The 27429-nt window shown below is 38.3% G+C and overlaps 1 protein-coding gene and 1 pseudogene across 20 annotated transcripts in view; one reads left to right on the forward strand and one right to left on the reverse strand.

Annotated features, from left to right (window-relative positions):
• Window positions 1-27429, forward strand: part of TENM3 (teneurin transmembrane protein 3) — a 1294211-nt gene that overhangs the window by 1069477 nt on the left and 197305 nt on the right. The window lies entirely within an intron of this gene.
• Window positions 13925-24457, reverse strand: LOC112869825 (T-complex protein 1 subunit zeta pseudogene; annotated as a pseudogene).

Consider the following 27429-nt stretch of genomic DNA (forward strand, 5'->3'; position numbering starts at 1 on the left):
GTAATTGACAAATGAACAAATGTTCAAATGATAAAGCTTTAGTTGTCATTGACAAATAACCAATTAATACACCTAAATTTGATTACGTTTTTGTTCCACTTTTTCTCTTCCTGGCCACTGCCCTGCAAATTCCACACCGCGCCCCCACCCCCCACCCGGCACCTGTCATGCCCACAGGATTGGGTGGTAATAAGGTATCAACTTCTCAATAAAACTTATTTCAAAAAGGAAAACCTTTACAATGCAATTGCAGATGGTAAAACAATTTATTCTGCTCACAGATATAGAACATATGTTTCCTTTTTCTAAAATAACTTTACGGATAGGCCTTAAATCTGGCTATCTTTACAGATTATCCCACCAACTTCTGCTAAACTTCAAGATAACACGAACTACAATTTTTGGTTTTACAACTGCAGTTTTTATCTTATAAACAAAGGCTCTTATAAACAAAAGGTTCTAATTATCGAAGAAGCAATTAACAAACTTATGTTTAAAACTGGTCACCACAGACATGTAGTAAAATTGTAGTAAAACACACACACACACACACACACACACACACACACACACACACACACTTACCCCCGCCCTCCCCCCTCCCCCCCGCCACCAACATACACCCAGGACTTCAAGTAAAATTGAGGAAATCTGAATAAGAAGGGTGCATTTTATCAATGTGAATATCCTGGTGTAAGTTTTGCAAGTTCCCGTTGAGGAGAACCAAGCAGAGTGTCCACATACCTCTCTGTTTTATTTCTTAAAATTGCTTATAAATCTACAATTGTCTCAAATGTTTCAGTTAAAAACACTGGTTAACAGGGGCACCTGTGTGGCTCAGTCGGTCAAGCGTCCGACTTCAGCTTGGGTCATGATCTCATGGTTCGTGGGTTCAAGTCCCACGTCAGGCTCTGTGCTGACAGCTCGGAGCCTGGAGCCTGCTTTGGATTTTGTGTCTTTCTCTTGCTCTCTGCCCCTCCCCCATTCATGCTCGCTCGCTCGCTCTCTCTTTCTCTCTCTCTCTCTCTCAAAAGTAAATAAACATTAAAAAATTTAAAAATAAATAAAAATTTAAAAAGACAGGCACTTTTAATATTCTATATCCTACTCCCTTCCAAAATGGTAACAAAAGCAAATTATAGGTTTATAATGCTTTACTTTGCGACTTATCTCTGTCTTCATGATTGTCTTCATTTGCATAAACATTTATACATAAAGTATACATGCACATGTACACTTAGGTTTATTTTAAATATTCTATAAAGCACTTCTTGGGGACCATGTTTCTGTATTTTGGGAAATCAAAATGAGTTAAAGTCGTTGGACTTAGAAAAGCAAGAAATCCTTTTTAGACAGAGCACTATATTAAAGTTAGATATGACATGGAATTTCTATCCTCAAATCCTCATCTACACATGTGAGTAGTAATCCGTTAAGCAGTAAGAGTCTCCGTGTAAAAATAGCCACTTTTCTGTGCTTTCCTTTGTTATTATCCATTATGTCCAAGGTTTGGGCACCGTCTGCAACAGTCTAGGCTGTGTTCAATTCCTTTCACTTTCAGGGTGCAATAAAGTGTTACCGTAAGCAGAATCCAACTTAAAATAAGAGTGAACCCAGGCTTATGTTTCAGCCAATTTCCCAAAAAATCCACTATCCAAGATTTTGACATTTATTCCATAGATTTTTTTGTTACCTTTTTCTTTGTCTCCACCCTGCCACATCACGAGCATCATTTTATTTTTTTAATATAATTTACTGTCAAATTGCCTTACTTACAACCCCAATGATGAGCATCATTTTCAGAAATCAGGTTCAGTTTCCATTGATTCCATTTGCTTCCTTCCCATGGTTCTTTTTCCTTCTGCCTCTTCGTCTGTTTTTGATGTGAGTGGCTTGTGTGGAAAAGCACCTTGGATGTGGGAGAAAAAAGAAAAGCATTTGGTTTACAGAGACTTGTGTATTATGTTTTCCTCACCACCGTGGAGGGTTACAAAGATAGACTTTGCAATTTCAAATAAGAGGCAATATAAATACTACAGTGCACTGGTGAGGAAAAAATTGTAACACCCACAGTTTAGCAGAAATATAAACCCGTTCTGGATAGATTTTTCCAGAATGATGAGAGGAGGGAGAGCAAAATAGGGTTAACGTGATGAGATTGTGTGATTTTAAGTAATTTTAAAAGATAAGAGAGAATTTTTTTTTAAGTTTATTTATCTTGAGAGAGAGAGCAAAAGTGGGGGAGGAGCAGAGAGAGAGGGAGAGACAGAATCCCAAGCAGGCTCTCTGTGGTCAACTCAGCCCAAAGCGAAGCAGGGCTCAAACCCAGGAACCGTGAGATCATGACCTGAGCCGAAGTCAAGGGTCAGATGCTTAACCGACCGAGCCACCCAGGCGCCCCGAAAGATGAAAGATATTTCTGAAAGTATTTTGAAAATCCCATGCACATCTCTCTCTTTTTGCCTACCCTGCATTTAATCTGTTGCTAAGGTAATCAGTTTATTCTACCTCTTAATTATCTTTTAAATGTGGCCCCACATCTTTATCCCCGTCATGGGCTTGGGTTTATGGACTCCATGCAGTAGCGCGAACAAATATCTACTAACCTTCATCCCTCACCACTCGTGCAAACATAACACACACACACACACACACACACACACACACACTCACTCACTCACTCACCCCATATCCATCCCCCATGCTGGTGCCAAAGTGATCTTCATAAAATGCATCTCAGACCTTGTCATTCATTTGCTTCAAACCACTCAAGCACCTTCCTGGTGCCAGTACAATATGTCTGTGAATTCTGAAACCCGTACACAAGGCAAGGCTCATCAAAATCTTTCTCCGTCCTATGTTTCCGACTTCATCTCCTAAGTCATTTGCCTTCCGCCTGCCCTCTCCCAGCGCCTCCCCCACCCATCACGCCCTAGCCAACGTGAACTACTGCTTTTCTGCACATCACGTCGTCTTCTTGCTTTTGCTTCTTTCTCAGTTGTCCTGGAATCTCCTCTGTCTGCTCTTCTGCCCGAAATATGCATGCCTTGGGATAACTCCAGCATTGTTTTATCAGAAAAGCCTCGCGTGACTCTTTCAGAAATGAGCGTATTTCATCTCTTCGATAATTTACCGGATAGTGTTTAATCTCTTTGTATGTGTATACCCAAGAGTGGGAGGGCAGTGTAGGAAAAAAGCTTTGGAGTCAGACACAGTGGGAGCTGCCAAAGGGCAGGAAACTATCTGTTTAACCGAACATTGAATCACTAGTACCTGGCAGGTACCTGAAATACTGGAGGCATTCAATGTATATGTCTTTGTATGAATTATTGAATGAAGCGATCAATAAATAAATGAAGGAGGTAATTTGTGTCTTACTCGTTGGAATTGGATGGAATATCAGCCCGGGAGGCATTTCTAAAGATATTAAGCATTTGAATGAAGACCCCCTCCCCACCCCCCCCTTTCTGTAGGATTGCTATAATGAAGGAATGAATATCTACAAGGAATTTTTAAGCCTTCAGTAGGTTACATAGGAAACTGTAATAGTTAATTTCAGAAATAGCGATGGAGTCATCATCAAGTGGATCCACTACATTAACGACATAGAACATACGATGAATCCGGAAGAAAATATATATAAATTTGAGGAGTGTAATCTGCTTTAAACACCAATAGCTATGTTTATCAGGCAAATAAGTAACGCACTTCTTTCTTTCCAGTTTCAGCTCTCCTTTCAATTCCTCAAATACTCAGCAGCCTCTAAGATATCTCAACAAGACATCCTAATGTGTAAAAATTTCTAAACCATTATCAACCTAGCAAAAACCTACTTTTTTTAACTAACGTGTCCCTCATTCTGTGGTAAGTGCCCAGTAGGTATATGTGGAATGAATGAATGAACCATTACCAAATGAGTCTGTTCAGCCCCCACACTTACAAAGACAGTCATCACTTCAGCCAAATGCTGTCACAAGGTCCTTAGACCCTAGGCAAGTCCCCGGGTTAATCATCCTTCGACTTCTTTCCTCATAATAAATCTCTTCCGAGGAACCTCTGCATGGCCTTACCATATCAAGTAAAGATTCTCCTACTTGGATTTTAAAGTCATCAGTTGGTCTCACTTTGTTCTTCACTTATTTTCCAAACCAGTGTTGCCTCTCATCTCCAGGTGTTCTTCCTCATGGCCGATTTGACTTGCTTATATCTTTGCTTCTCCCTTCGGTTTACCTAAGGTTAACTAACCCCAGCACAGAGCAAAGGCTTCCATATTTGTTTTCCCCCTATAGTTTGGGTTGGTTTTTTAAATTATTTTTTGGCACTTGCCTGAGATCTGTGTTGTAGCTGCTTCAAGGATGGAAGTCCTATCTCCAAAAACAGCATAAGCTCCTTCAGTCCATCCAATCAACCTGTCTTCTGTGTCCGTCTCTCCAAAGTACTGGAACGTTATTGGGGAAATAAAATTTGCACTTGTGATTGGGCAGCAATGAACCATTGTTGATTCAAGAAGAATGCACTTATGAAAACGAAGTTGTCTATTGTAAGTGGGATAGACCGGCATGGAGAGAGTCAATAGACAAAAATGTCAGCATACACTTTTTTGCAGGGTTTATACTTAGTCAGCAGACGAGGGTTTTTATTTAATAAATGAGAGAGGGAGGGATGATAAGGGTAATGGGAATCAAGTGGAGGACACATAATCAAGGTATGGTTTTAGTCAGCTAACAGCAAACTCGTTGATGATTAAATACAAACGATCAAAGAGGGTAAAAGCCAAAAAAAATCATCAAACCTTCAAGTAGAAAATGGTGACTTCAGTGGAGAAGTGAAATGGTCGAGAAGGAAATGATGGGTTGGGCAGGGTATGTGCACGAAAGGGGATGACTTCCGTTTTGCGCAGATTGGCAATGCACATGGAGAAGACAAGAAATATGATTCCTTTAAGGTGTGTTAGGTCAAGAATCATACATTACGTTGGCTAGAATGGATTTTTTTTTTTTAAATTTTTTTTTCAACGTTTTTTATTTATTTTTGGGACAGAGAGAGACAGAGCATGAACGGGGGAGGGGCAGAGAGAGAGGGAGACACAGAATCGGAAACAGGCTCCAGGCTCCGAGCCATCAGCCCAGAGCCCGACACGGGGCTCGAACTCACGGACCGCGAGATCGTGACCTGGCTGAAGTCGGACGCTTAACCGACTGCGCCACCCAGGCGCCCCTAGAATGGATTTTTAAAGTTGTGTCCACGCAGTAGAGATGTGCTATCTGTGTTCATTTTCAGAGCTCATACTTGACACTGATTTTTTTTTTTAAATCTCCTCGGTTTATTTTGAAGCAAACTTGTTATGGTAATCTGGTATAGAGAAAGTTAATGGAAACACTCATACTAGTATACTTTTGTTGTAATGTTTCAATGTCATGGATCGTTTCAATGTAATGGATCGGTGCCTGCTGGAAGGAAGTTGGCACACTAGGAACTAATTTATCTGTGAGAAAGGGAGAGGGGCAGAGGCTGAAATCTTCGCTGTCTTGGGAAAATTGCTTGATGAGGTTTGTTTTTGCCGCCGCTGTTTCTATTGCTTTGAATAGGATGTAACTGTGCTTGAGGACCATTAGAGGACAGAAATCAAATCTTAATCAGTCGTGATGTTTTTTTTTTTTTTTTCTGTTTAAAAGAAAGTTCCAAATTTGCTTTAAAGCCTAGGGAGTTTAATTAAAGTAAGTAGAGACAAAAGTACTCTTTTGAGAGCCGTCATTTCTCTTAATATGACACTATTAATAATGTAGTGTAATGCTATTTTGGAAGTTTGGTTCTTTCCTTGTCTTTTGTCTTGTTCTGACTCCTTTCTGTATTCTAAATGAAAGGGGAATAAAGCCCTTAAAGGAAGGTACTCTATCTACTAAATTCACTGTCTCCTTGGGCACCACATCATCTCTGATCTCTTCTGTAATTCTTTGAAGAAATAACCCCTGCAAGCACTATTTTTTTTTCCTTTCCCTTCCTCTTTTGTTGTGAGCCTCTTTTCCCAACAACATTTGCCAGGTTCTTCACAAAGATTTTTTTTTTCTTTTTTTCCCAATTAGGATGAAAACTAGATCATTATGTGACCATTTCATTGTGAGTGTCACTTCCCTTTTTGACAGCTCCATTCGCCGTACCCCGTTATAAATCTTCAAATTTCTGACCTGCCTTGAAATCAGAAAGCGCTTTCATTAACGCTGGTCTTTGTGAGCAGCAAACATGAATGAAGGCATGGCAGACATCACAGCCTCATCGTCAGACTTACCTGCTTTGTCACTCAGTGCCACGGCAGCGTGCTTACCGCTTAAACCCGGTGAACTCGCTTTGAATGCTGATTATGTGTGGTACATTTTTGAATTTTAAGAGTGTTTCTGAGGTCACTTTTCGTTTTTGTACAGTGATGTGTTACCTCTAGCTTGGGTTTCGTGATCTTCGTTGTTTGAAAGTTAATCAGTGTTCTTTGTTAGAATACCTTCCGATTTGCTTGAGGAAGCGTTTGATGTCACGTGTCTTTGTCCATTGATTCTGGTGAACATTTTTTAAGTCAAGTGATGTATGTAAGGTGTGATCCCTCTAATTGCGCTATCATGCCAAAAAGACAGTTCTTGAACGCGATCACGTAAATTGGACTTTTACCCTGTTTTCATACTCTGTTTTTATTACATGCATACGATTAAAAAAATTAGAATTATCCTGTGTTTTCACATGAGAGGTAAGAAGCAAGAAATTATAAGGGAAGCAGATATTATTTTGTTTTGACTGTCACGTATGAACTTGACCCTATTTTGATGTCCTCACTAAAATGTAAACACGGAAGTATATAATGAAGGTTGGAAGTTAAAGAGTTAAGTCTCCAGCCATACTACCCTGAATGATCTCAGAAGCTAAGCAGGGTCGGGCCTGGTTAGTACTTGGATGGGAGAAGTTAAAGAGTTAACAGTTCTTTATAAACCAGAAGGCCATTAACTTTTAATAATGCTGTCTCAAATATTTGGCTGTAAATTGTGGTGATAATCAAATATGAGCCTATGGGATTGTGCTTTGTAGTACTGTTTGATTTGATAACTCTGGGAATCCCTAAAGTACGTTAGGAAAAATATTTTATGCTTACATTAGCAACTATCGTGAGTTTGTAGAATAACCTGCCAACCCCAAGATGTATTGTAAGGACAAGAAAAAAAGGAATTCTGTCTTGGACCTTGTTTCTTTTTGTTTTCTTTTGTTTTTTGAATGATTACTTTCAGAAAAATTTTGTAACCTAATACATTTTGGTTTCTTACCATGAGAAAGAGATGAACTAGCTTCAGAAAATTTCAAAATGAGACAAAATACTGCCTACATACTAAAAAATGTTGTCTTTATAAAACTGGAAGATAACGTCCACATTATTTTTTTTTTTATCTGTGTTCCTCATTTAACATGCTGTGTAGTTTCAGGGCCCCTGGGTGGCTCAGTGGGTTACGCATCTGACTTCGGCTCAGGTCATGAACTCATGGTTTGTGAGTTCGATCCCTGCTTCAGGTTCTGTGCTGACAGCTGGGAGCCTGGAGCCTGCTTCCGATTCTGTGTGTGTCTCTTTCTGTCCCTCCCCTGCTTGTGCTCTGCCTCTAAAAATAGAAACTGTTAAAAAAAATTATTTTTTAAAAATGTTGTGTAGTTTCCCTGTAATCAGACAATGCTTTTGCTATCACTGCTGGGTTGTGGTCTCCACACTGGTCTTAATGAGATGCCACTCTGACCACAGACTCAAAATAAAGCAATCATTTCTTCAGTTCTCATTGAATTTGTGGCTCAGTCAGTTGAGCATCTGACTTTGGCCCGGGTCATGATCTCACAGTTTGTGAGTTTGAGACCCACGATGGGCTCTGGGCCGACAGCTCAGAGCCTGGAGCCTGCTTCGGATTCTGGGTCTCTCTCTCTCTGTCCCTCCCCAACTCGTGTTCTGTCTCTCTCTGTCTCTCTCCAAAAATAAATAAGCATTAAAAAAATTTTTTTAAGTTGAATTTCTAAAAAGTTAAAACTAAATTTCTGCAGTACTATTTACGGGGGGGGGGGGTAAAATTGCTATATAACATTACAGAAGTTTCAGGGGGTCAGTATTCTAATTTGACGTCTATATGCACTACAAACTGATTACCACTAAAAGTCTAGTTATCACCCACCACTAGAGTGGATCACCTTCCCCCTTTCCAGTCACCCTTTTCCCCCTTCCCCAACTGTGACCACCAGTGTACAAGTTTTTGTTTTGTTTGTTCATTTGTAATTTTTTAGATTTCACATACAAGTGAAATCATACTTTGTCTTTCTCCATCTGACTTATTTCACTTAGCATAATCTCTTGAAGTCCCATCCATGTTGTTGCAAATGGTAAGAGTTCATTCTCTTTTATGGCTGAGTAGTATTCTATTTACAATACATATTATGTTTTATGTATATTGTGAGTTCGATCCCTGTTTCAGGTTCTGTGCTGACAGCTTGGAGCCTGGAGCCTGCTTCCGATTGTGTGTGTGTCTCTTTCCGTCCCTCCCCTGCTTGTGTATATTATGTATAATATACATAATATAATAATAATAATATAGTATTGTTATATTATTATAATAAAAGTATTATATTATTATAATATTAAATCATTATAAATTATAATTTATATCATTATTGATATATTATAATGATAATTAACATAATTTATAATAATAATTTAATATTGTAAGGTTGATTGTTGTTGGTATGAATTTTGTGTATACTTTGGATATTAATCCCTTGTCAGATATATGATTTGCAAGAATCTCCCACTCAGTAGATTGCCTTTTCATTTTGATCATGATTCCTTTCATTGTGGAGAAGCTTTTCATTTTGATGTAATCCCGTTTATTTATATTTTTGCTTTTGTTTCCCTTGCCTTTGGGGTCACATCCACAAAATGTTGCTAATTAATATATTATGTTAATATATACTATGATAATTTTATTATAATAAAACAATACTATTAATTACAATACTACTAATTAATAATAATATATTATATTCTAATATAATAATAATATATATAATCCATTGATGGATGTTTAGGTTGTTTCTATTTCTTGGCTATTGTAGATAATGCTGCAGTGAACGCATAGGGGTATGTATATCTTTTTAAATCAGCGTTTTTGTATTCTTCAGATAAATACCCAGAAGTGAAATTGCTAGGTCGTATGGTAGTTCTGTTGCTAATGTTTTGAGGGCCCTCTGTATCGTTTTCCATAGTGTCTGCAGCAGTTTGCATTCCCACCAACAGTGTACGAGGGTTCCTTTTTCTCTCGATCCTTGCTAACGCTTGAGTACGTCTCCTTTGGGAGAATGTCTATTTCCTCTGTCCATCTTTCAATCAGGTTGATTTGTTGTTGTCAATTGGTAGGAATTTTGTGTGTATTTTGGATATCAATCCCTTGTCAGATATGTGATTTGCAAGAATCTCCCATTCAGTAGATTGCCTTTTCATTTTGATCGTGACTCCTTTCACTGTGGAGAAGCTTTTCATTTTGATGTAATCCCGTTTATTTATTTTTTTGCTTTTGTTTCCCTTGCCTTTGGGGTCACATCCACAAAATATTGCTAAGACCAATGTTGAGTATTTTAGGAATTCTGTGGTTTTAGTTCTCATAAGTATTTAATCCATTTGAATTAATTTTTGTGTATGGTATAAGATAGTGGTCCACTTTCATTCTTTGGCATGTGGCTGTCCATTTTTTTCAACACCATTATTGAAGAGACTGTCCTTTCTCCATTGTGTGTTCTTGGCTCCTTTGCCCTAAATTAATTGTCCATATATGTGTAGGTTTAATTCAGTTGTGTCCCCCTGATCTACCTGTCTGTTTTTATAATAATACCATAGCTTCAAGGTATAGTTTGAAATCGGGGAGCATAATACCTCCAGTTTTGTTCTTCTCCCTCAAGATTGCTTTGGCTATTCAGGATCTTTTATGTTTCCATAAAAATTTTAGAATTATTTCTTCTGGTTCTGTGAGAAATTCCATTAGAATTTTGATGGGGATTGCACTGAATCCGTAGATTACCTTGGGTAGTATGGACATTTTAACAATATTCTTCCAGGGGCGCCTGGGTGGCTCAGTCGGTTAAGCGTCCGACTTCAGCTCAGGTCACGATCTCACCCTGTCTCTTTGCCCCTCCCCTGATCATACTCTGTGTCTCTCTTCCTGAAAAATAAATAAACATTAAAAAAAAAAAACAGTATTCTTTCAGGGATGAGCATAGAATCTTTTCATTTATTTATGTCTTCAGTTTCTTTCATCAGTGTCTTTATCATTTTCAACGTACAGATCTTTCACCTCCTTGGTTAAATTCATTCCTAAGTATGTATTTTATTCCTTTTGTTGCAATTATAAATGGAATTTTTTATTTCTCTTTCTGATAATACATTATTAGTTTTATATATATATATATGCGCTACAGATTCCTGGATGTTGATTTTGAATCCTGCTACTTTACTGAATTCATTTATTCTAATATTTTTTTGGTGGGGTCTTAAGGATTTTCCGTATATAGTATCATGTCATCTGCAAAAAGTGACAGTTTTACTATTGCCTTTCCAATTTGGATGCCTTTTATTTCTGTTTCTTGCCTAGTTGCTATGGCTAGGAATCCCAATACTGTGTTGAATAAAAATGACAAAAGTGAGCCTCCTTATCTATTTCCTGGTCTTGGAGGGAGAGCTTTCAGCTTTTTACCATTGAGTATGGTATCAACTGTGGATTTATCATCTGTGGCCTGTGCAATGTTGAGGTATATTCCCTTTATACCCACTTGGTTAAGAATTTTTAATCATAAATGGATGTTGAATTTCATCACATTTTTTTTCTGCATCTACTGAGATGACCATATGAATTTTTAGTCCTCATTTTATTAATGTGCTATATATATCATGTTGATTGCTTTATGGATATAATGTTGAACCAACTTGCATTCCTGGAATAAATTCCACTTGATCATGGCATATCATCCTTTTAATGTATTATTGAATTAAGTTTGCTAATATTTTGTTGAGAATTTTCCATCTGTGTTCATCAATGATATTGGCCTATAATTTTCCATTTTTGTGGCTTTCTTGTCTGGCTTTGATATCAGGGTGACACTGGCCTCATAAAATGAATTTGGAAGTGTTCCCTCTTCTTCAATATTTTGGAAGAATTTAGAAGGATAGATTTTAAATCGTCTTTGAATGTTTGGTAGAATTTACTGGTGAAGCCATCTGGTCCTGAACTTTTTGTTTGTCAGGAGGTATTTGATTACCGATTTCAGCCTTTTAATGTTAATCAGATTTTTTATTTCTTCACGGCTCAGAAGATTGTTGTATGTTTTTTTTTTTAACTTTTTTTTTATTTTACTTTTGAGAGAGAGAGACAGAGTGTGAGCAGGGGAGGAGCAGAGAGAGTGGGAGACACAGAATCTGAAGCAGGTTCCAGGCTCTGAACTGTCAGCCCAGAGCCCAATGCAGGGCTCGAACTCACAAACCACGAGATCATGACCTGAGCCGAAGTCAGATACTTAACCAGCTGAGCCACCCAGGCGCCGCTGTATGTTTTTTAAGAATTCATTCATTTCTTCTAGTTTGTCCAGTTTGTTGGTGTCTAGTTATTCAGAGTAGTCTCATATGATCATTTCTAATTCAATGGTGTTATTTGTAACTTCTCTTTAATTTCTGACTTTGTTAATTAGAACCCTCTCTCTTTTTTTTTTCTTGGTTGATCTAATGGTTTGCCAATTTTATCTTTTCAAAGAACCAGGTTTTAGTTTCATTGATCTTTATTATTTCCTTTTTCTATTGACATTGGGCTTTGTTTGTTCTTTTGTAGCTCTTTTATACGTAAAGTTAGATTGAGATTTTTTTTTGAGGTAAGCCTGTATTACTATGGTCTTCCCTCCTAAGAACCCCCAAATTTTGGTGTATCATATATCTGTTTCCATTTGTTTCTAGGTATTTGTTCATTTCTTATTTGATTTCTTCATTGACCCATTGGTTGTTCAGCAACATACTATTTAATTTTTACATTTTTCAGGGTTTCCCAGTTTTCTTCTTGTAACTGATTTCTGGTTTTGTACCATTACGATTAAGGAAGAAACTTGATAGGGTTTCAGTCTTCTTGAACTTATTAAGACTTGGTTTATAACCTAGCCTGTGATCTATCTTGGAGATGTCCCATATGCACTGAGAACAGTGTGCATTCTGCAGTTTTTGGATGGAATGTTCTGTGTATATCTGTTAAGTACGTCTGCTATAATGTGTTGTTTAAGGCCAATGTTTCCAGAGTCTGCAGTACAATCTTAAAGCTGACCTTTCATCTCCATTTTCTTCTTGACAAATGTCTAAATCAAAACTGACAAAAATAATTATTCCCGTATAAATTAGTATGAAAAGCTTTGGAGTCCTATTCTGTGACCATTGCCAGACTTGTTAATTTCTCAGAACTTTCTTTTCTTGCTTATGAAATAGGAATAAGTAGTGACAGATTATAAATGGCTGTGGAATTAAATAAAATAATGTATGTTGAGTACATAGCCTAATGAATTTAATAAACTTTAATGAAGAGACTTTTGAGAACTGAGAACAAACTAAGGGTTGATGGGGGGTGGGAGGGAGGAGAGGGTGGGTGATGGGTACTGAGGAGGGCACCTTTTGGGATGAGCACTGGGTGTTGTATGGAAACCAATTTGACAATAAATTTCATATATAAAAATAAATAAATAAATAAATAAATTGAAGGTTATCAACTCCAAAAAAAAATAAATAAATAAACTTTAATGAGTGTAAATTTCCTCCATAGATTTCTCCCTCCCATGGTGCCTCCCACTTTTGCATTTAGGATGTATAAAGTTACATTTTATAGATTCTAGATTTTTAGCAACTCCCTTTTAGATGTGTAGTAACTCCTTTCTAGAATTACTGGGTAAAGTAATTTACTCATGGCTAGCTATAGATAAATAAACAAATAAATAAATAAATAAAATAGAAAAATACGTAGTTCCTTTTTCTTTCTTTTTTTCTTTTTCTCTTTTTCTTCTTTCTTGCAGTAAGCATTATCTTCTAAGCACACAGGTTTTTTTGAGCATTAGGGGTTAAAGGACTTGTTATAGACTGGATATGGACGTGTTGGAATGCTTTAGAAAATCGATTCTTGCTAATGGAGAGAATGTTTTTAAAGTGAACTATTGCCATTCCTTCAGTGAACCACATACAGCAGAAAAAATTCAAGTAAACATTGAAGGAGAGGCAAGTTCTTCCTTATAGAATTAATGAGAATTGCAGTGATCTGCCATGGGGAATTAGAATCTGAAAACGCTTTTCCATGCGCATTATTCCCTAATGTCTAGAACCAGATAAGTAGACTCTAATTTTAAATGTGCAATTATCCAAACAAGATGAATGTGCAGGGCAACACTGGATAAGACTGTCGATCTTAATGTTAATATTTTTATTCTCCTTTGTAACAGACATATAGTTGGCAAAAGCCACGTGTCTGTGAGATCCCTAAAGACCGCAGCTAACTCGGGAGAGATAGAGCCAGCTTTATCTCACATCAACTATGGAGATACAGCCCAAGGGAGACACATCCCAGAATAAACCCTTTGCTATTTGCCTTTATAATGTCTTTGATCAATTGTTTTATCTTGAGTAGATGCTTTTGCTTTGTTTTTGAAGGAATATTGAATAACAAGGTAGATCACATGTGCTTTTCAAACATGCGCTTTTTGGATCAGAGAAGCTAAAGCAAACAGCATGATCATTGGTAAAAATGGCCTGTTTTATGTGTGTATACTGCAGTGCAGTTTAAAAAATGCTGTAATTATAATTCCAGAACTTAAGAATTTGGGTGGATGCCAGCATTCTCCCCTTCACAGGGGAAATTCCTTTGCAAATCATTTGAAGTTGGGACAAAAATTCCGTAGCTCCTTTCTTAAGATCATTGCGTCTTCATGGTTCAGATGATACAGGGGAGAAGCTTCAGTTCAACCTCCTGGAGAAGATATTGCAGTTCCTGTGGTCTCATCAACCTGGAGAACATTGGTGGCTGTCACAGTGCAGGAGTGAAGAAGCTGTTTCTTCACACAATAGTTATCCCCTGGGCCAACGTCTGTTGCCACCACTGGCCCTCCTGTGTTCAAGTCCACACCTACAAGTTCACCAGATTCTGAACGCTCTGCTCTAGCTTGAATTTCAGTTCACTGGAACGTCAAAACCAGAGCTCTGGGCAAGAACCATGGCAATCATGAGCAGCACGTTACCAAATGCTTGAATACCAGGTTGGGCTTCCCCTTTATACCAGGCTTGTGATCAGGGCTTCTGCCATTGCCACCACCCCTGCACCAGCCCTGGATGACACAGCCATCAGCCATAGAATTTTCAACAGCCCTCAAGCCATCTCTTACTGTATCCTTGACTTAAGTAAGCGTGTGCTTATTTGGTCCTTTGGCCAATATTGTTAACATTTCTCAGTGAAGGTGAACTTCTCTTCTCCCAATGTATCCTCGTAGACAAGACCAGCATGTCCCAAACAATCAGGATTTGGGTCATCCAAAGAATGTAAAGCTACCCTCCCACAGGCAAGAATCAGCCTTTCCACAGTTCTCCCTTTAGCTCTGCACAGAGCTGCTATGCCTTCTTTTGCAAGAGCATCTAAGGAAAACAGTCCATTCCCTCAATTAAATAACAACAGATCTTTTCTCTGAGTCTGCACAGACTTTTTCAGCTCTATCATTTTTTAAATTATATCTTCAAAGAATTTTCTTTCCGCTTTTACTACTTTCTGTCTCTCCTCTGCATTCTTGTGAAAGACAAGAATTCACTTATTTTTTTTTTGACATTCTTATGACACATTGCACATATGAGGATTATGAACCGTCTTTTTTTTCACATCAGGATGCCAGGCCCTTTGGTCCAAAACAAGACCTCTGATTAAGCTTGTATTGGTTTCAGATTTACGCTTCATCTCCTTAACCTCAACCATGAAGAAGTCAGTAGGTTCATCTTGTTTTGTAATGGCCCAGATGGAGTCCGCCACAGCCTCTCTTAGGACGGTAGCACATTCAGCGTGAGCTTTAGTATGTGGAGATATTCTGGCCAACACTCTGTGTTACCCTGTCCATCTCTTTGCTCGCTTTGACTTGTTGCAGATTCAAATCTGACTGTTGTTATTCTGGTACAAAGAACTTCAGAAATGTAGAGATCCACCTGTTTGGCCAGCGCTCCAACGATGAGGACGGTGGGGATGGCTCACTCACCAGTCATGTCATCTTGGGCTACTTTGGCTCTTAAGGAGGCTGTTGGGTGTTGAATTTGCATTTTACGAAGCAGCACGTTGCCGTACTTAGTAAGCTTGATGTCTCCAGAAGCACGAATTTTCATGGTGCCCTTAGGCCCCGAGTTGGTCCTCAGAGCATCCTGCAGCCCTTGGGCCACCTGGGCTTGGGCACCTCGGCCTTGGGGCTCAGGGTCTTCACGGCCACCATAGCTACACAGCAGAGGAAGAGAAAGAGACCAGGCACGCAGATGCCCAAACTCTTGAGTACATTTATATTTTATAAAATCCAAAATAACGTGTAATAGCATGGGATACTTAGAAGTTAGCATCCAAAGCTTTAAACTGTGTGTATGTGCACGTACACACAGACACATACACGTACACACACACATACACGCACACACACACAGAGAACGCTAGAGAATTGTGGAACTTTTTTTAACTGGGAAAAGATATTAGAAATCATAATCTATCCCCCCTAATTTTATAAATAAAGGTAACCGAGGATGAAAGAATAGAATATATTAAAGATAGAGTCAGGAGTTTACATATGTTGGTTTATGTTCAGAGCAATATATATATGGTATCGTGTGTGTATGTATACATATATATACACATATATATACACATACACACATGTACACATACACATGTGTATACATACATATACATATACATATGTATACATATGTGTATATACATATACATATATACATGTACACATATGTATACATATGTGTATATACATATATACACATACACATGTGTATACATACGCATATGTGTATATATGTATGCACATACATATACATGCATATACATACATATATATACATGGATATCAAATACAAAAATTTCTTTTTTTCACTTGTAATGTCCTAACTTATATATATGGAAGATTATATTATGATTTGGGGTCTTTAATAAATGAAAATGACATGTTTGATATCAAGTTTCAGAAATTTTGAAATTAATGTCAGGACACTAATTTCTCTTAAAAATAAATTGGTAATTGGGGCGTCTGGGGGCCTCAGTCTTGGAGCGTCCAACTCTTGATTTCAACTCAGGTCGTGACCTCACAGTTCGTGGGATCGAGCCCCCTGTCGGGCTCTGTGCGGACAGCGTGGAGCCTGCTTGAGATTCCTTCTCTCCCTCTGTCTCTGCCCCTCCCCCAGTCACATGCATACATTCTCTCTCTCAAAATAAATGAAGTTAAAAAAATAAATTAGTGATTATATTTAGAAAATAAAATACATACTTCTGTAGCACAAACCCAGTGAGTGTAAAATAGTGTGAATTGCATCCACATCCACACGCTTTCCTTACTCGAAGATAATGCACATGCACACTGATGAAGGTTTTGTGAGTGATGTGTGCTTGGCACGTATTTTGTGTATAACAAGCGATTTAGTAAAATATTCAGGCAAAGCAGATATATTCAAGACCATGCACGTTGGGAATACAACAGATTCCGGTAGAGGATTTTTTTATTGATAAGTAAATTCTAATAATCCAGACTTCACCTCAGTTTTAAAAGAATCATCCTGATTTTCAGCAGAAGGGCCTATTTATTGTAAACCCTAAGCAGTCTTTCCGAAACCTGAAGAAGATTTGTGAAAACAGCCTGCAATAAAAATCACGCACGCTTCATAAAACACTACTTGATAGATATCACTTGCGCCATTAGGAACCGAACGACAAAGGATGTAATTTCAGTTCTGGCATGCAATATTAATCGAACCCCTTTAAAACATCTTGCTGATGGGAAGTATGACAACGTGACATTGAAGAACGATCAGCTAAAGACATCTGTCTTAATCAGATTTTCAAAGTCAATGCCATAGAAAGCCAAGTTGTTTCATTCACTTTTACGTTTTCCCATGTTTCAGTGAGAGCATGGTTTCTAGTACGTTGCTTTAAATACAAAGAGTACAAATTAGTGCCTCCAAGTATGAGTTCATTACATGAGATTGAAGCACACTTTAGCCACACGTGTGGAATTATCTCTGTAATAATGTACATTCTTTCCACCTTTTATGCTAGTGATGCATTATCCTGTGTAAACACTCTAAATGATATTAAGAGATCCTTTTAAAACTATTTTTAGGTATATATTTGCCCTTATAAATGAAAATGGAATGTTTTTAAAGACTTTCTTGTGCACCTGGGTGGCTCAGTCGGTCTGACTCTTGATCTAAGCTTAGATCATGATCTCACGGTTTAGGACATCAAGCCCGCATTGGGCTCTGCACTTACATCATGGAGCCTGCTCAGGATTCTCTCTCTCTTTTTCTCTCTGCCCCTCTCCTGCTCATGCTTTCTTGCTCTCACAATAAATAAAAACACTTAAAAATAAATAAAAACCTTGTAGAAAGAAATTAACAAGTTATTGGGGCACCTGGGTGGCTCAGTCGGTTGAGCATTCGACTTCAGCCCAGGTCACTATCTCACAGTTTGTGAGTTTGAGCCCCGCTTTGGACTCCAGCACAGAGGCCTCTTCAGATCCTCTGCCTCCCCTGCCCCTCCCCTGCTTTCACTCTCTCAAAAATAAAATAAAATATTTTTAAAAAATTTTTTAAAATATTAAATCATCTTACGGACATGCTCACATATAAACATTTTCTTTAGCCAAAAAAATTATACGTATATATATTAATACTTCACAGTTTATAAAAATACTCTAAAATATACATTATCTCTTTTAATTTCCTGTATAGGAGTGATTATTAACCCCGTTGTACAGATGAGGCATTGGAGAGTTTAGAACATGAAATTGATTTGCTCAGGTTACACAGTTACTAAATCTTAGAGAGGGAGCTTGCACCCACGCGTTACAAACTGAATGTGTGTTTCTCCCCAAGTTCATATGTTGAAGCCCCAACCCCCCCCCCCCCCATGTGACTTTATCTGTCGATGGGAACTCTAAAGTAGTAACTAAGGTTACTTGGGATCATAAGGGTGAGGGCTTGGTTCCACAGGATTGCTGTTGTAAGAGGAAATGCCAGTGAGCTAGCTTGCTCTCTCCAGGAGCTAAGTGAGGACACGGGCAAGGCAGCCATCCGCAAGCCAGGAAGAAACCCTCACCAGAAACTGATTCTGCTGCACCTTGATCTAGGACTCCAAGCTTCCAGAACTGTGGGAACATTAATTTCTACTGTTTAAGTCCCCCATTCTGTTTTATCATGGCAGCCTGAGCAGCCTACTCGACCAGATCGTTACTTTTCGGCATTGTAAATCCACTTATCTCTTCGATGGAAAATGTTAATACCTTGCCATGAAAATGCTCGTGGGCTCGTGAAAGAAAAGATCAGATGATCTGCGAAAGGATATCTTCGTCACCTGCTTTCTTCGGAACCTCTATTTTGAGAGGAAGGTTTCTAGTGGCAATTAGCATCCCGTAGAAAAGCCCCAGCCTTCCAGCGTCAACAAATCGTGCTTACTACTACTTTAAAAGTCACAACAAAGCCTCAGAAAATCCAGATCATTAATCTCCTAAACAACAGTAACTCATATTTCTATAGTACTTTGCAGTTCTTTTCACTGCAAAGTCATTAAAGCAGCAGAAAAAATACATACTGGGAAGGGGCTTTTACTGTTACATACACACCAAATGTTATCCCAAAATTATTGACCTAGGAGGGCAATTCAGCAAGGAAGCAAGTGTCAGCTTAAACTGTGACTGTTTCTCTTTTAATCAAACAGCATCATCGCATGGTTTCCACTTAAGAAATCGCTCTCATTGATCATGCCAAGAATGGGAAGGATACAGCGGGTTCTGTTAGGTTTTTTGCATCTACATAATATTTAGTGTCTGTGGTAACACGCTTCCCTACCTAGAGGCCATCACGTGACTGGAAGGAAACGTCAAAGATTTTATTCTGTTTCAAAATTAAGACCCTTATAGACAATCTGGACTGAATAAATTGCAGATAACAAATATGAAATCAAATAATATGCTAGGGAAAATGTCAATGGCAAAGTTAGTATTTGGGGGGAAGTGAGATCAACAGTGTTGTTGGATACTTTCTGTGTGTTTTCTGATCACTGATTTTTCCTGTGTTTGCTGAAATATTTAAAAAATAAACATCAGAAAAAGGTTTGGATAAAGTAAAAATCTCTTTTCCCTAAAAGTGATTTTTAATTAAAAAAAAATTTTTAATGCTGATTCACATTTTGAGAGACAGAGACAGAGTGCAAGCAGCACAGGGGCAGAGAGAGAGGGAGACATAGAATTCGAAGCAGGCTCCAGGCTCTGAGCTGTCAGCACAGAGCCGGATGCAGGGCTTGAAATCACGAACCATGAGATCGTGACCTGAGCCGAAGTCGGACGGGTAACTGACGGAGCCACCCATACGCCCCAGTTCTTAATTTTTAAAATGTATTGTAACCCATAACTTTTAAGAGATTCGTTAGTTTTCTTTTAGGCTTGAAAGTTTCATGCTGGCTTTTTTTAATTAATTGTTTAGACAAAAAATTTTAATAGTAAAATCTGAAGTAAATTTAAGTTTGATACAAAATGATTTTGACTATATGTTCCTTAAGATGTTGCTAGTTTACAACATATGTAGTACAGCATGGTTTATTTTAGAATAAAAATATTATTTTTAACACTTATAACAAGATAATATGGTACGGTATTTGTGCCATGAATTAATGTGGTGAAGTTTTCATAATACTTACAGTTGAAATAAAGTAATTTTTTATTGTATGTTCCTTAAATGCTTTATATGTATAATTTAAGATAATATGGGGCTTTTAATTACCTTAAATTTTGAATATTTATAACATAATTTAATGTTTCAAGAAAATATCATGTTGTACCCAAAAGAATTATAAAGCTAAAAAACTTCAGAATTCATTATCTGAGCCCACCTTGCTCCCCACGGCATTTATTTACAGAGAAGAAAAACTGAGCCCCAGAAGTTGATTGATTTATATGTGGTTTAGTTAAAGCCAGAACTAAACCCTATACTTTGTTTCCTTTTATACAAGACATCTTCTATAAAGACATCTTCTCTGTGATAACTGAAAAGCATAGCAAATTCACGTCATTTCGAATATTCCATTTGCTTTTCTTATTCTTTAAAGCCATTTGTTATGTGTAATAGCATTTAGTCGCCTCCTAGCCTATCCTTATCCGTATTACAAATATGTGCTTTATTATATCATGTCATGTACTCCATTGAAAGTCAATAAAATTTAATTGCACTAAAATCAAATGATCATTAGGTAATGAGAGAGAAGACAAGTTTTGATTGATCATATGTCAACAATTCTTTATTGTCAAGACTAGGACAACTTCTTCCCTTTTTGCTTACTCTCTCAGGTAAAGTACTTTAAAATGGGTGGAAGAATATCCTGAAACATATACTGAGGCATTTTAAAGGTATTTTTATCCAGTTTTCTATGCATGTGTAATAGGTATGTTTTATGTATGTTTCTATAAGAAATGATTGTGCAAAACTAAGAATTTCATGGAGGATAAATCTGCAGCATTACTAGTGTTAAGTATACTAAACAATGAGTTATTTCACAAGCAGAAGGTAGCCATTTACATTTGTTTCCATCCACTGAAATATGTTAGGGTGTTTGACATTTTAGATTAGCTGCATACTCTTGAGCAGTAACCATTGCAGTCTGAGTTCTCTTCAAAGAGAAGTTACTACAATTTAGGAGAAGTCGCCTTTGAAATAAAATATCACCCCCGCCAAAAGCTTTTATCCAATAACCAAAAAGAGAATAGCAGAGATAATTCATATGAAATGAAAAAGAGATCAGTACATTCATGTTCTATATGCCATAAGCATGATATTAGGAACTTTGGAGAAAGCTGTTTAAGCAACTCTAAAGAAGGCTCAGTTGTTGGCTCTGCAACTCTGTCTGGATGTAAACTGAGCTCTGTTATCCTATCTTTTTTTGTCTTAGAACTACTCTTTCGTGTTTAAGCACTCTTGATTTCTCTGATGCCATCGGAGTGATTTCCCCAAATCTCTTTTCCAATTCACTGGTACTCTCTACAGTGGTATCTAATATACTGTTGAAACCATAGAATAAGTTTCTGATTTCAGTGGCTGCATTTTTCTTATTTATACACATCCTACTTTTTTAACTGCATTTTTATACTGTCTTATTCTTATGGTTTTAATTTCTTTCAAGTCTTTAACATCCTAAACATACTGAAGTTTTAGTAAATGATTATATTATCTGAAGTTTTGGGGGAGAGCAGTTCTGCTGTTTTGTCTGTAGAATTTGGCTCAAGGTAGATTGTTCCCATTTAAACTTTGTGACTTTAGTCTGTTAATTTACTGAAAGCTGTATTTTGTTTGTGGAAATCCTTTGTGACTTGGGTTGAGAGCGTATTCTTTAAAGAAGTTTTGCATTTGTTTCTGCAAGGTACCCCAGGGAGGAGCATTGCAGATCCAGGATCAATTTTAATATTAATTTTTTGGCTGGAAGTTCCCAAACTACATTGAGAGTATAAGTCTGAATCTCATATGCCAACCCCAAAGAAGCCCAGGCTAGTGGTTAAAAATTTCAGGAGTTGGTTTCTTTCCCGTGTAGGACTCAAGACAACACAGCAAGTTTCCTTACTGTTCCATTTGCAGTGAGATGCTTTAAGTCTACTCTTGGACTGAGGGTATAGTATTTCAGGGGTCAAGCCTCATATATGTAGGGGTCTCAGTAACAACTGGTGTATTATGTTTTGTTTCTTCTTTGGACATTAGAAAGGTTACAGAGACAGGCAGTTCTCCGCATAGAAGCTACCAGGTCATCTCACATGCTGTCAGCAATTTTTCTCTCCCCTTGGTTCCTGGCCACTTCTTTCTTCCAATTCAGTTATATTAACCTAAAGTAAAAGTTCCACTGGTAGGCTGACTCTTGGCTCTTTTGTTTCCTGTTACGTCCTCCCTGCCTGGAACAGAGTCTGTATAACTGTTAGACACTCAGTAAGTATGCTAAGTGCATCAATCCAAAAGGTATTTAATATATTTTACCCAGCACTTCTAGCATTTTATGGCAAGGGAGTTGGCAGGTGATCTGGGTGGTCACACGGTTTGAAGTAGAAAGTACAGTGAACTCTCATAGAAAAAAGAATGCAAAGATTAAAGTCTTTAAGTTTTGGGGCGCCTGGGTGGCTCAGTTGGTTAAGCATCTGACTCCTGATTTCGGCTCAGGTCGCGATCTCACTATATGTGAGACTGAGCCCTGCATCAGGCTCTGGGCTGAGCACGGATCCTACTTGGGAATCTCTCTCCCTCAAAATAAATAAACTTTAAAAAAATAAATAGATAAATAAAGCCTTTAAGTCTTTCTTTTAATCCTCATTTCAAGGTTTGACCCCAAGGAAACTAAACCAAATTCTCACTAAGTATAGTAGTAAATCAGTTTACCTGTGCTCACTGAAATTATACCCTCTAGTCAGTACAAGTCTTTCTTTTGTGCCTTCTCATTTATCTCTAAGTTTTTCATACTCAAATGTCTTTCTGTAAATTATCTGGTGATCAGTCATCTGGTGATGAAGGGGGTAAGCACAATATTATTTATGTGTATGGTTTCTAAAACACATTTTCAATTCTTGTTTGATTTGCATGCAGCTGTATGAAATGTTCAAGTGACAGATGACTTGTGGTGAACATGTTTACGTGGTGCCATATTTTAACCAAAGGCTTGCAGGGGTCCATCAGTGAGCAGTGCACTTTCAAAGACTTGAGCCGGAAGAGTAAGTTTATGTGAAGTAATTTTCTGAGTGAGATGAGGCCTTTCATTTCCAGTTTCCACCATAGTAGTTTAGGTAGGTATCTTATTAATACAGCATTGTTGGAGGGAAAGGAGAGAAATTGGAAGTCACCCTGAATATGTAAATATTTTTGCTCTACTATGAGCTCCACTGAGGTGTGGTCTGACAAAAAAAGACGTATTTCCGCAACTCAGATTTTCCCCATTTATAAGGAAAAGTCTTGGTGCTTCCATTTTTTCCTCAGAGAAAAATAAAGGCCACTCAATGTCTGTAATGTATATGAGATTTTTCTGGGAAAAAGAGACATTTTCATTGTATAATTTACTGATTTCAGTGTCATAAGATGTTTTGAATTTATATTATGCGCCCTTCCTAGTAGCTCTTGAAATGTAGCCAGATGAAGGAGGTGTTGTGTTACCTACATTTACCATTAGAAAATCAAGGGAAAGGGGCACCTGGGTGGCTCAGTCGGTTAAGCCTCGGACTTCGGCTCAGGTCACGATCTCGCGGTCCGTGAGTTCGAGCCCCGCGTCAGGCTCTGTGCTGACGGCTCAGAGCCTGGAGCCCGCTTCGGATTCTGCGTCCCCCTCTCTCTCTGCCCCGCCCCTGCTTGTGCCCTCTCTCTCTCTCTCTTTCCCCCCCCTCTCAAAAATAAATGAACATTAAAACAAACAACAACAAAGAGGTCAGTTTGGAAGAAAACTTGGGTTTCATTTGTAACCGGTAGGAGAAAGTTAGGGATGTTAACCAGGAAGTGAAGTGAGAAGAGCTCATTTTACGATCTAGAAAGAAGGGTTTCAGCCCCATCTTTGCTAAGCATCAGTAAATGGGTTTGGCTCCTTCTAAATGTTTGTGTAGCTCAACACGGCCTGTGGGTCATATTATAAACTGTCAGGGGACCAGAACCAGAGTTTATTTGTTTATTCAGCCTGCTGCCCGTAGCGTCCAGGAGTACACAAGCCATAGGCAAATGAATGTCCAGGATGTGTCTTGCCTAACGGCACTTCTCTGGGTTCAGTAAAGTTAAAATTGTGTTTGTTCCTTTGTGTGTGTCTCTCTCTCCGCCCTCCTTCCTCCTCTCCTTCCCTCCCACCCCCATTTGTCTTTTGTTAGTGGATTTTATTCACATTGCAACCAATTGTTTTCATACAACACAGCTGTCACCCTTCGATTCTGTCCCCCTTGTGAAGCAGGGTACTTCTCCTCTAGGCACCTGGGCCGCCCCACAACTGAGGTCCAGGGAAGGAAGAGGACAGACTTGTGAAGGAAGGTGTGTGGGACAGAGTGGTCGGGGTGACTTTGGGGACACCTCTTCAGCTTCCTCTTCGCCTCTCACCTGACACTTACCTTTCGGTTCCTCCCACGCGTACAGGGGCGCGCGCATGCGCACACATGCATACATGCGCGCGCACGCGCGCGCACACGCAGACACGCGTGCGCACAAAGATATTTTAATCCCCCAGCTTTCCTGTTTCAGAGTTCATTTCCACAGTGTTCCCCAAAGACCATAGCCCAAGGCTGTAAAGCAGAGAAAAACTGGGACTGAACTGCACACAGCAGTCTGGAAACTGCTTTTAATTAAAAAAAAATTGAACCAGTAAACATGGCCAGATATGTTTTAAAAAACCAGGCGTCTTCCTCTCCCCGCTTTTGAAAATTCTTGACTTGCTTCTCTGGTCATACTACACGGGAAGAAGAGACAGGCTGACTTCATGACTGTGAGGTTAAAATTCCCTCTTCCGGCCAGACATGAGTTGCTTTCTGATTCCTGCGACATTTCAGATTCTTGTTTTGGTACCTGTGAAGGGAGAAAGTCTTCCTGTTCAGACACACTTGATTGTATGTCCTTGTGCCTTGTGATAGTGGGTATTGATTACTGACAAGGCTTCTCAGTTACAACTGGTCCTTGGACAACATGGGTCCGTTTCTACACAGATTTCTTTCCATAAATACAGGATTGTAAATGTATTTTCTCTTCCTTATGATTTTCTTAGTATTTTCTTTTTTCTGACTTACTTTATTGTAAGAATGCAGTCTATCAATCAACTGTTTATGTTATTGGTAAGACTTCTGGTCAACAATGGGCTATTTGTAGTTAAGTTTTTTTGGAGAGTCAAAAGTTATACTCAGATTTTTTACTGCACAGGGGCTCAGTGCCTCTAACCTTTGCATTGTTCAAGGGTCAGCTGTACTGTTTTCCCTCATAAAGTTCTTCCCTAAAGAGAGTTCTTTCTTTTCTGGCATTAATAAGTTACTATTTAGCACTTATGGTATGTCAGGCACTGTATCTTTTAGATTCTTTAACTAAGCACTATAAAATACATGAAGCTCAGAGAGACAGATACATAACTTATTCAAGAAAATATCCCACTGCGAAAGAAAAACCCGTGTTATCGTTATTTGTCTCTATGGTACCTTTCACCTCACCAATCACAATAGCATAGTTGCTATTTAGGAAAAGTTGTTAAAACTTTACTCCCTTTCCTCTGCAGAGCACAAATAATACATCATACATTTGCTTGTAATTGGGGTTTTGTAAGTTGCTTATACTGGAATCTGTCCTGTAATCAGATCTCTTCCGTGGCTCTTAACACTTTCGCGGGTTGTCAGCATACCTTATTCAGTGTATGCCATGATCCAAGTCGTTACCCCATGTTAATGGGTTTAATGGGGCAGCCTGAAATGACACTCTTGGGCTAAATTCTTTGGTGACAAAGGGCTGAGCAAAATGACCAAAGTTGGATCTATCTAATATTTGTTATTAGATAACAAATTATCTGCTCTAAGTTGTGTTTATCAAATAAAAACAGGCAGCTTCTAGGCTATCCTGAAGTTACACGAGCAATAAGAACTTGAAAAACGTCAGGCAGAAAGAAGGATTAAAATGAGTAAAGGCACTCTTTGGGTATAATACATAATTTCAGTAAGCATAATGCAAAAGATTTTATTTTTTTAAACCGGGAAGAATATTTTGAAAAAATAACCTATGCCTTTCCTAAAATACGTAATTTGGAACATTTCTAATCAAAAGCTTTAAGATACAAGGAAGACATAACTATGGTTAGCTGAAAAAACATACATTTTATAGATTGTTTCAGATCTTACGTGTTATTTTTTCTATATTTGTGTGTGTTTTTATGTAATCTTGCCATTATTTTCACACCTTACAAGGTAGATTTTGAATATTGCAGCCTCTGCTATGGTTCCAAAGAAATATTCCTAAAACCCGATGTCTGGAGTGGATAACATGGCTCCCTGCCCTTAGGAGATGAGCCCCCAAAGTGGTCTGATGGCGTAATTGTCGCCAGTGTGCACATTTCTAGGAGCCTTTGAAGTACAAGACTGAGTGAAGATATTGAAAAGTCCAAAGAAATTTAAGTTAGAGTCCCTGCCTTTCAGGATGTCAGAATTGAGTTAAGGAAATAGGACAGGTTGCAAATTACCTTGCAGTTAAAGACACTATGGGCAGGCTCAGCTTTTTACCACTTAGACATTCTCTTCATTGAATTCTTCACAAGTTGAATGAATGATTATTCATTCAACAGGTATGTACTTGAGTGAATAAATATTTGTTGGCCACACGTCCATCCCCCTGTGGTCCTTGGGCCCCATGCGGGTTCCAAGGTGAATTCAATGTGAATTGAATGCAGTTGATGTTGTGGTTGTTCTGGTGGATCTGACCACTTGTGTTAGACTCTAAGTGCTCGTCTCCAAATCTAGACCGTTATTTCATTTGTGTCGATTTTGAACCCAGGTCATAAAATTTTCTATGGATATTCAGTTTTTCTTCCTGTGAGTGCTTAAAAAGAATATTTTCTCTGTTTTCAGTAATAGTTGTGCTTTCCTTAAACAAACTCTGCGGTCTTAAAAACACTCCAAATCGTGTGAGTGATCACGTTTCCCTTTTTGTGTGAGCAACTAGATAAATAATTGAGAGCCAGATTTGTATCCTTCTCTAAAAATGTACAGAACTATACAGCAGGCGTTTTGTCCACTAGCTTTATCTTATCTCTCCTACTTGATTTTCTTTTATTCTCTCTTCCTTTCTGGCTATGTTAAATTTTATTTTATCCTGTTATACTTTATAAATTTGTTCTGCCTTGAATAAGTTGGTATAGATTCATACTTCGGCTGCTTCTTGCAACCTGTAAGCCCAAATCTCTAGAGGTGGTATTCACCTCCAAGTGAATCCTCGGATTTGGCCCCTCTCTGTGGGCTTCTGCAGAATCGTAAATGTGTTCATTCCTCCCATCTCACTCAGGCTCTGCATTTATTCTCTTGCACCAGATTTTAGATTGAGTCCAGCTTTCATGACCCGGATTTGTTTTATAGGCGGGCCTCATGATTATGTAGTCAGATCAAAAGAGGTCCCAG

The sequence above is a fragment of the Puma concolor genome, chromosome B1 (genome assembly GCF_028749965.1).
Source record: "Puma concolor isolate L17-30 chromosome B1, mPumCon1.1.hap2, whole genome shotgun sequence".
Classification (NCBI taxonomy): domain Eukaryota; kingdom Metazoa; phylum Chordata; class Mammalia; order Carnivora; family Felidae; genus Puma; species Puma concolor.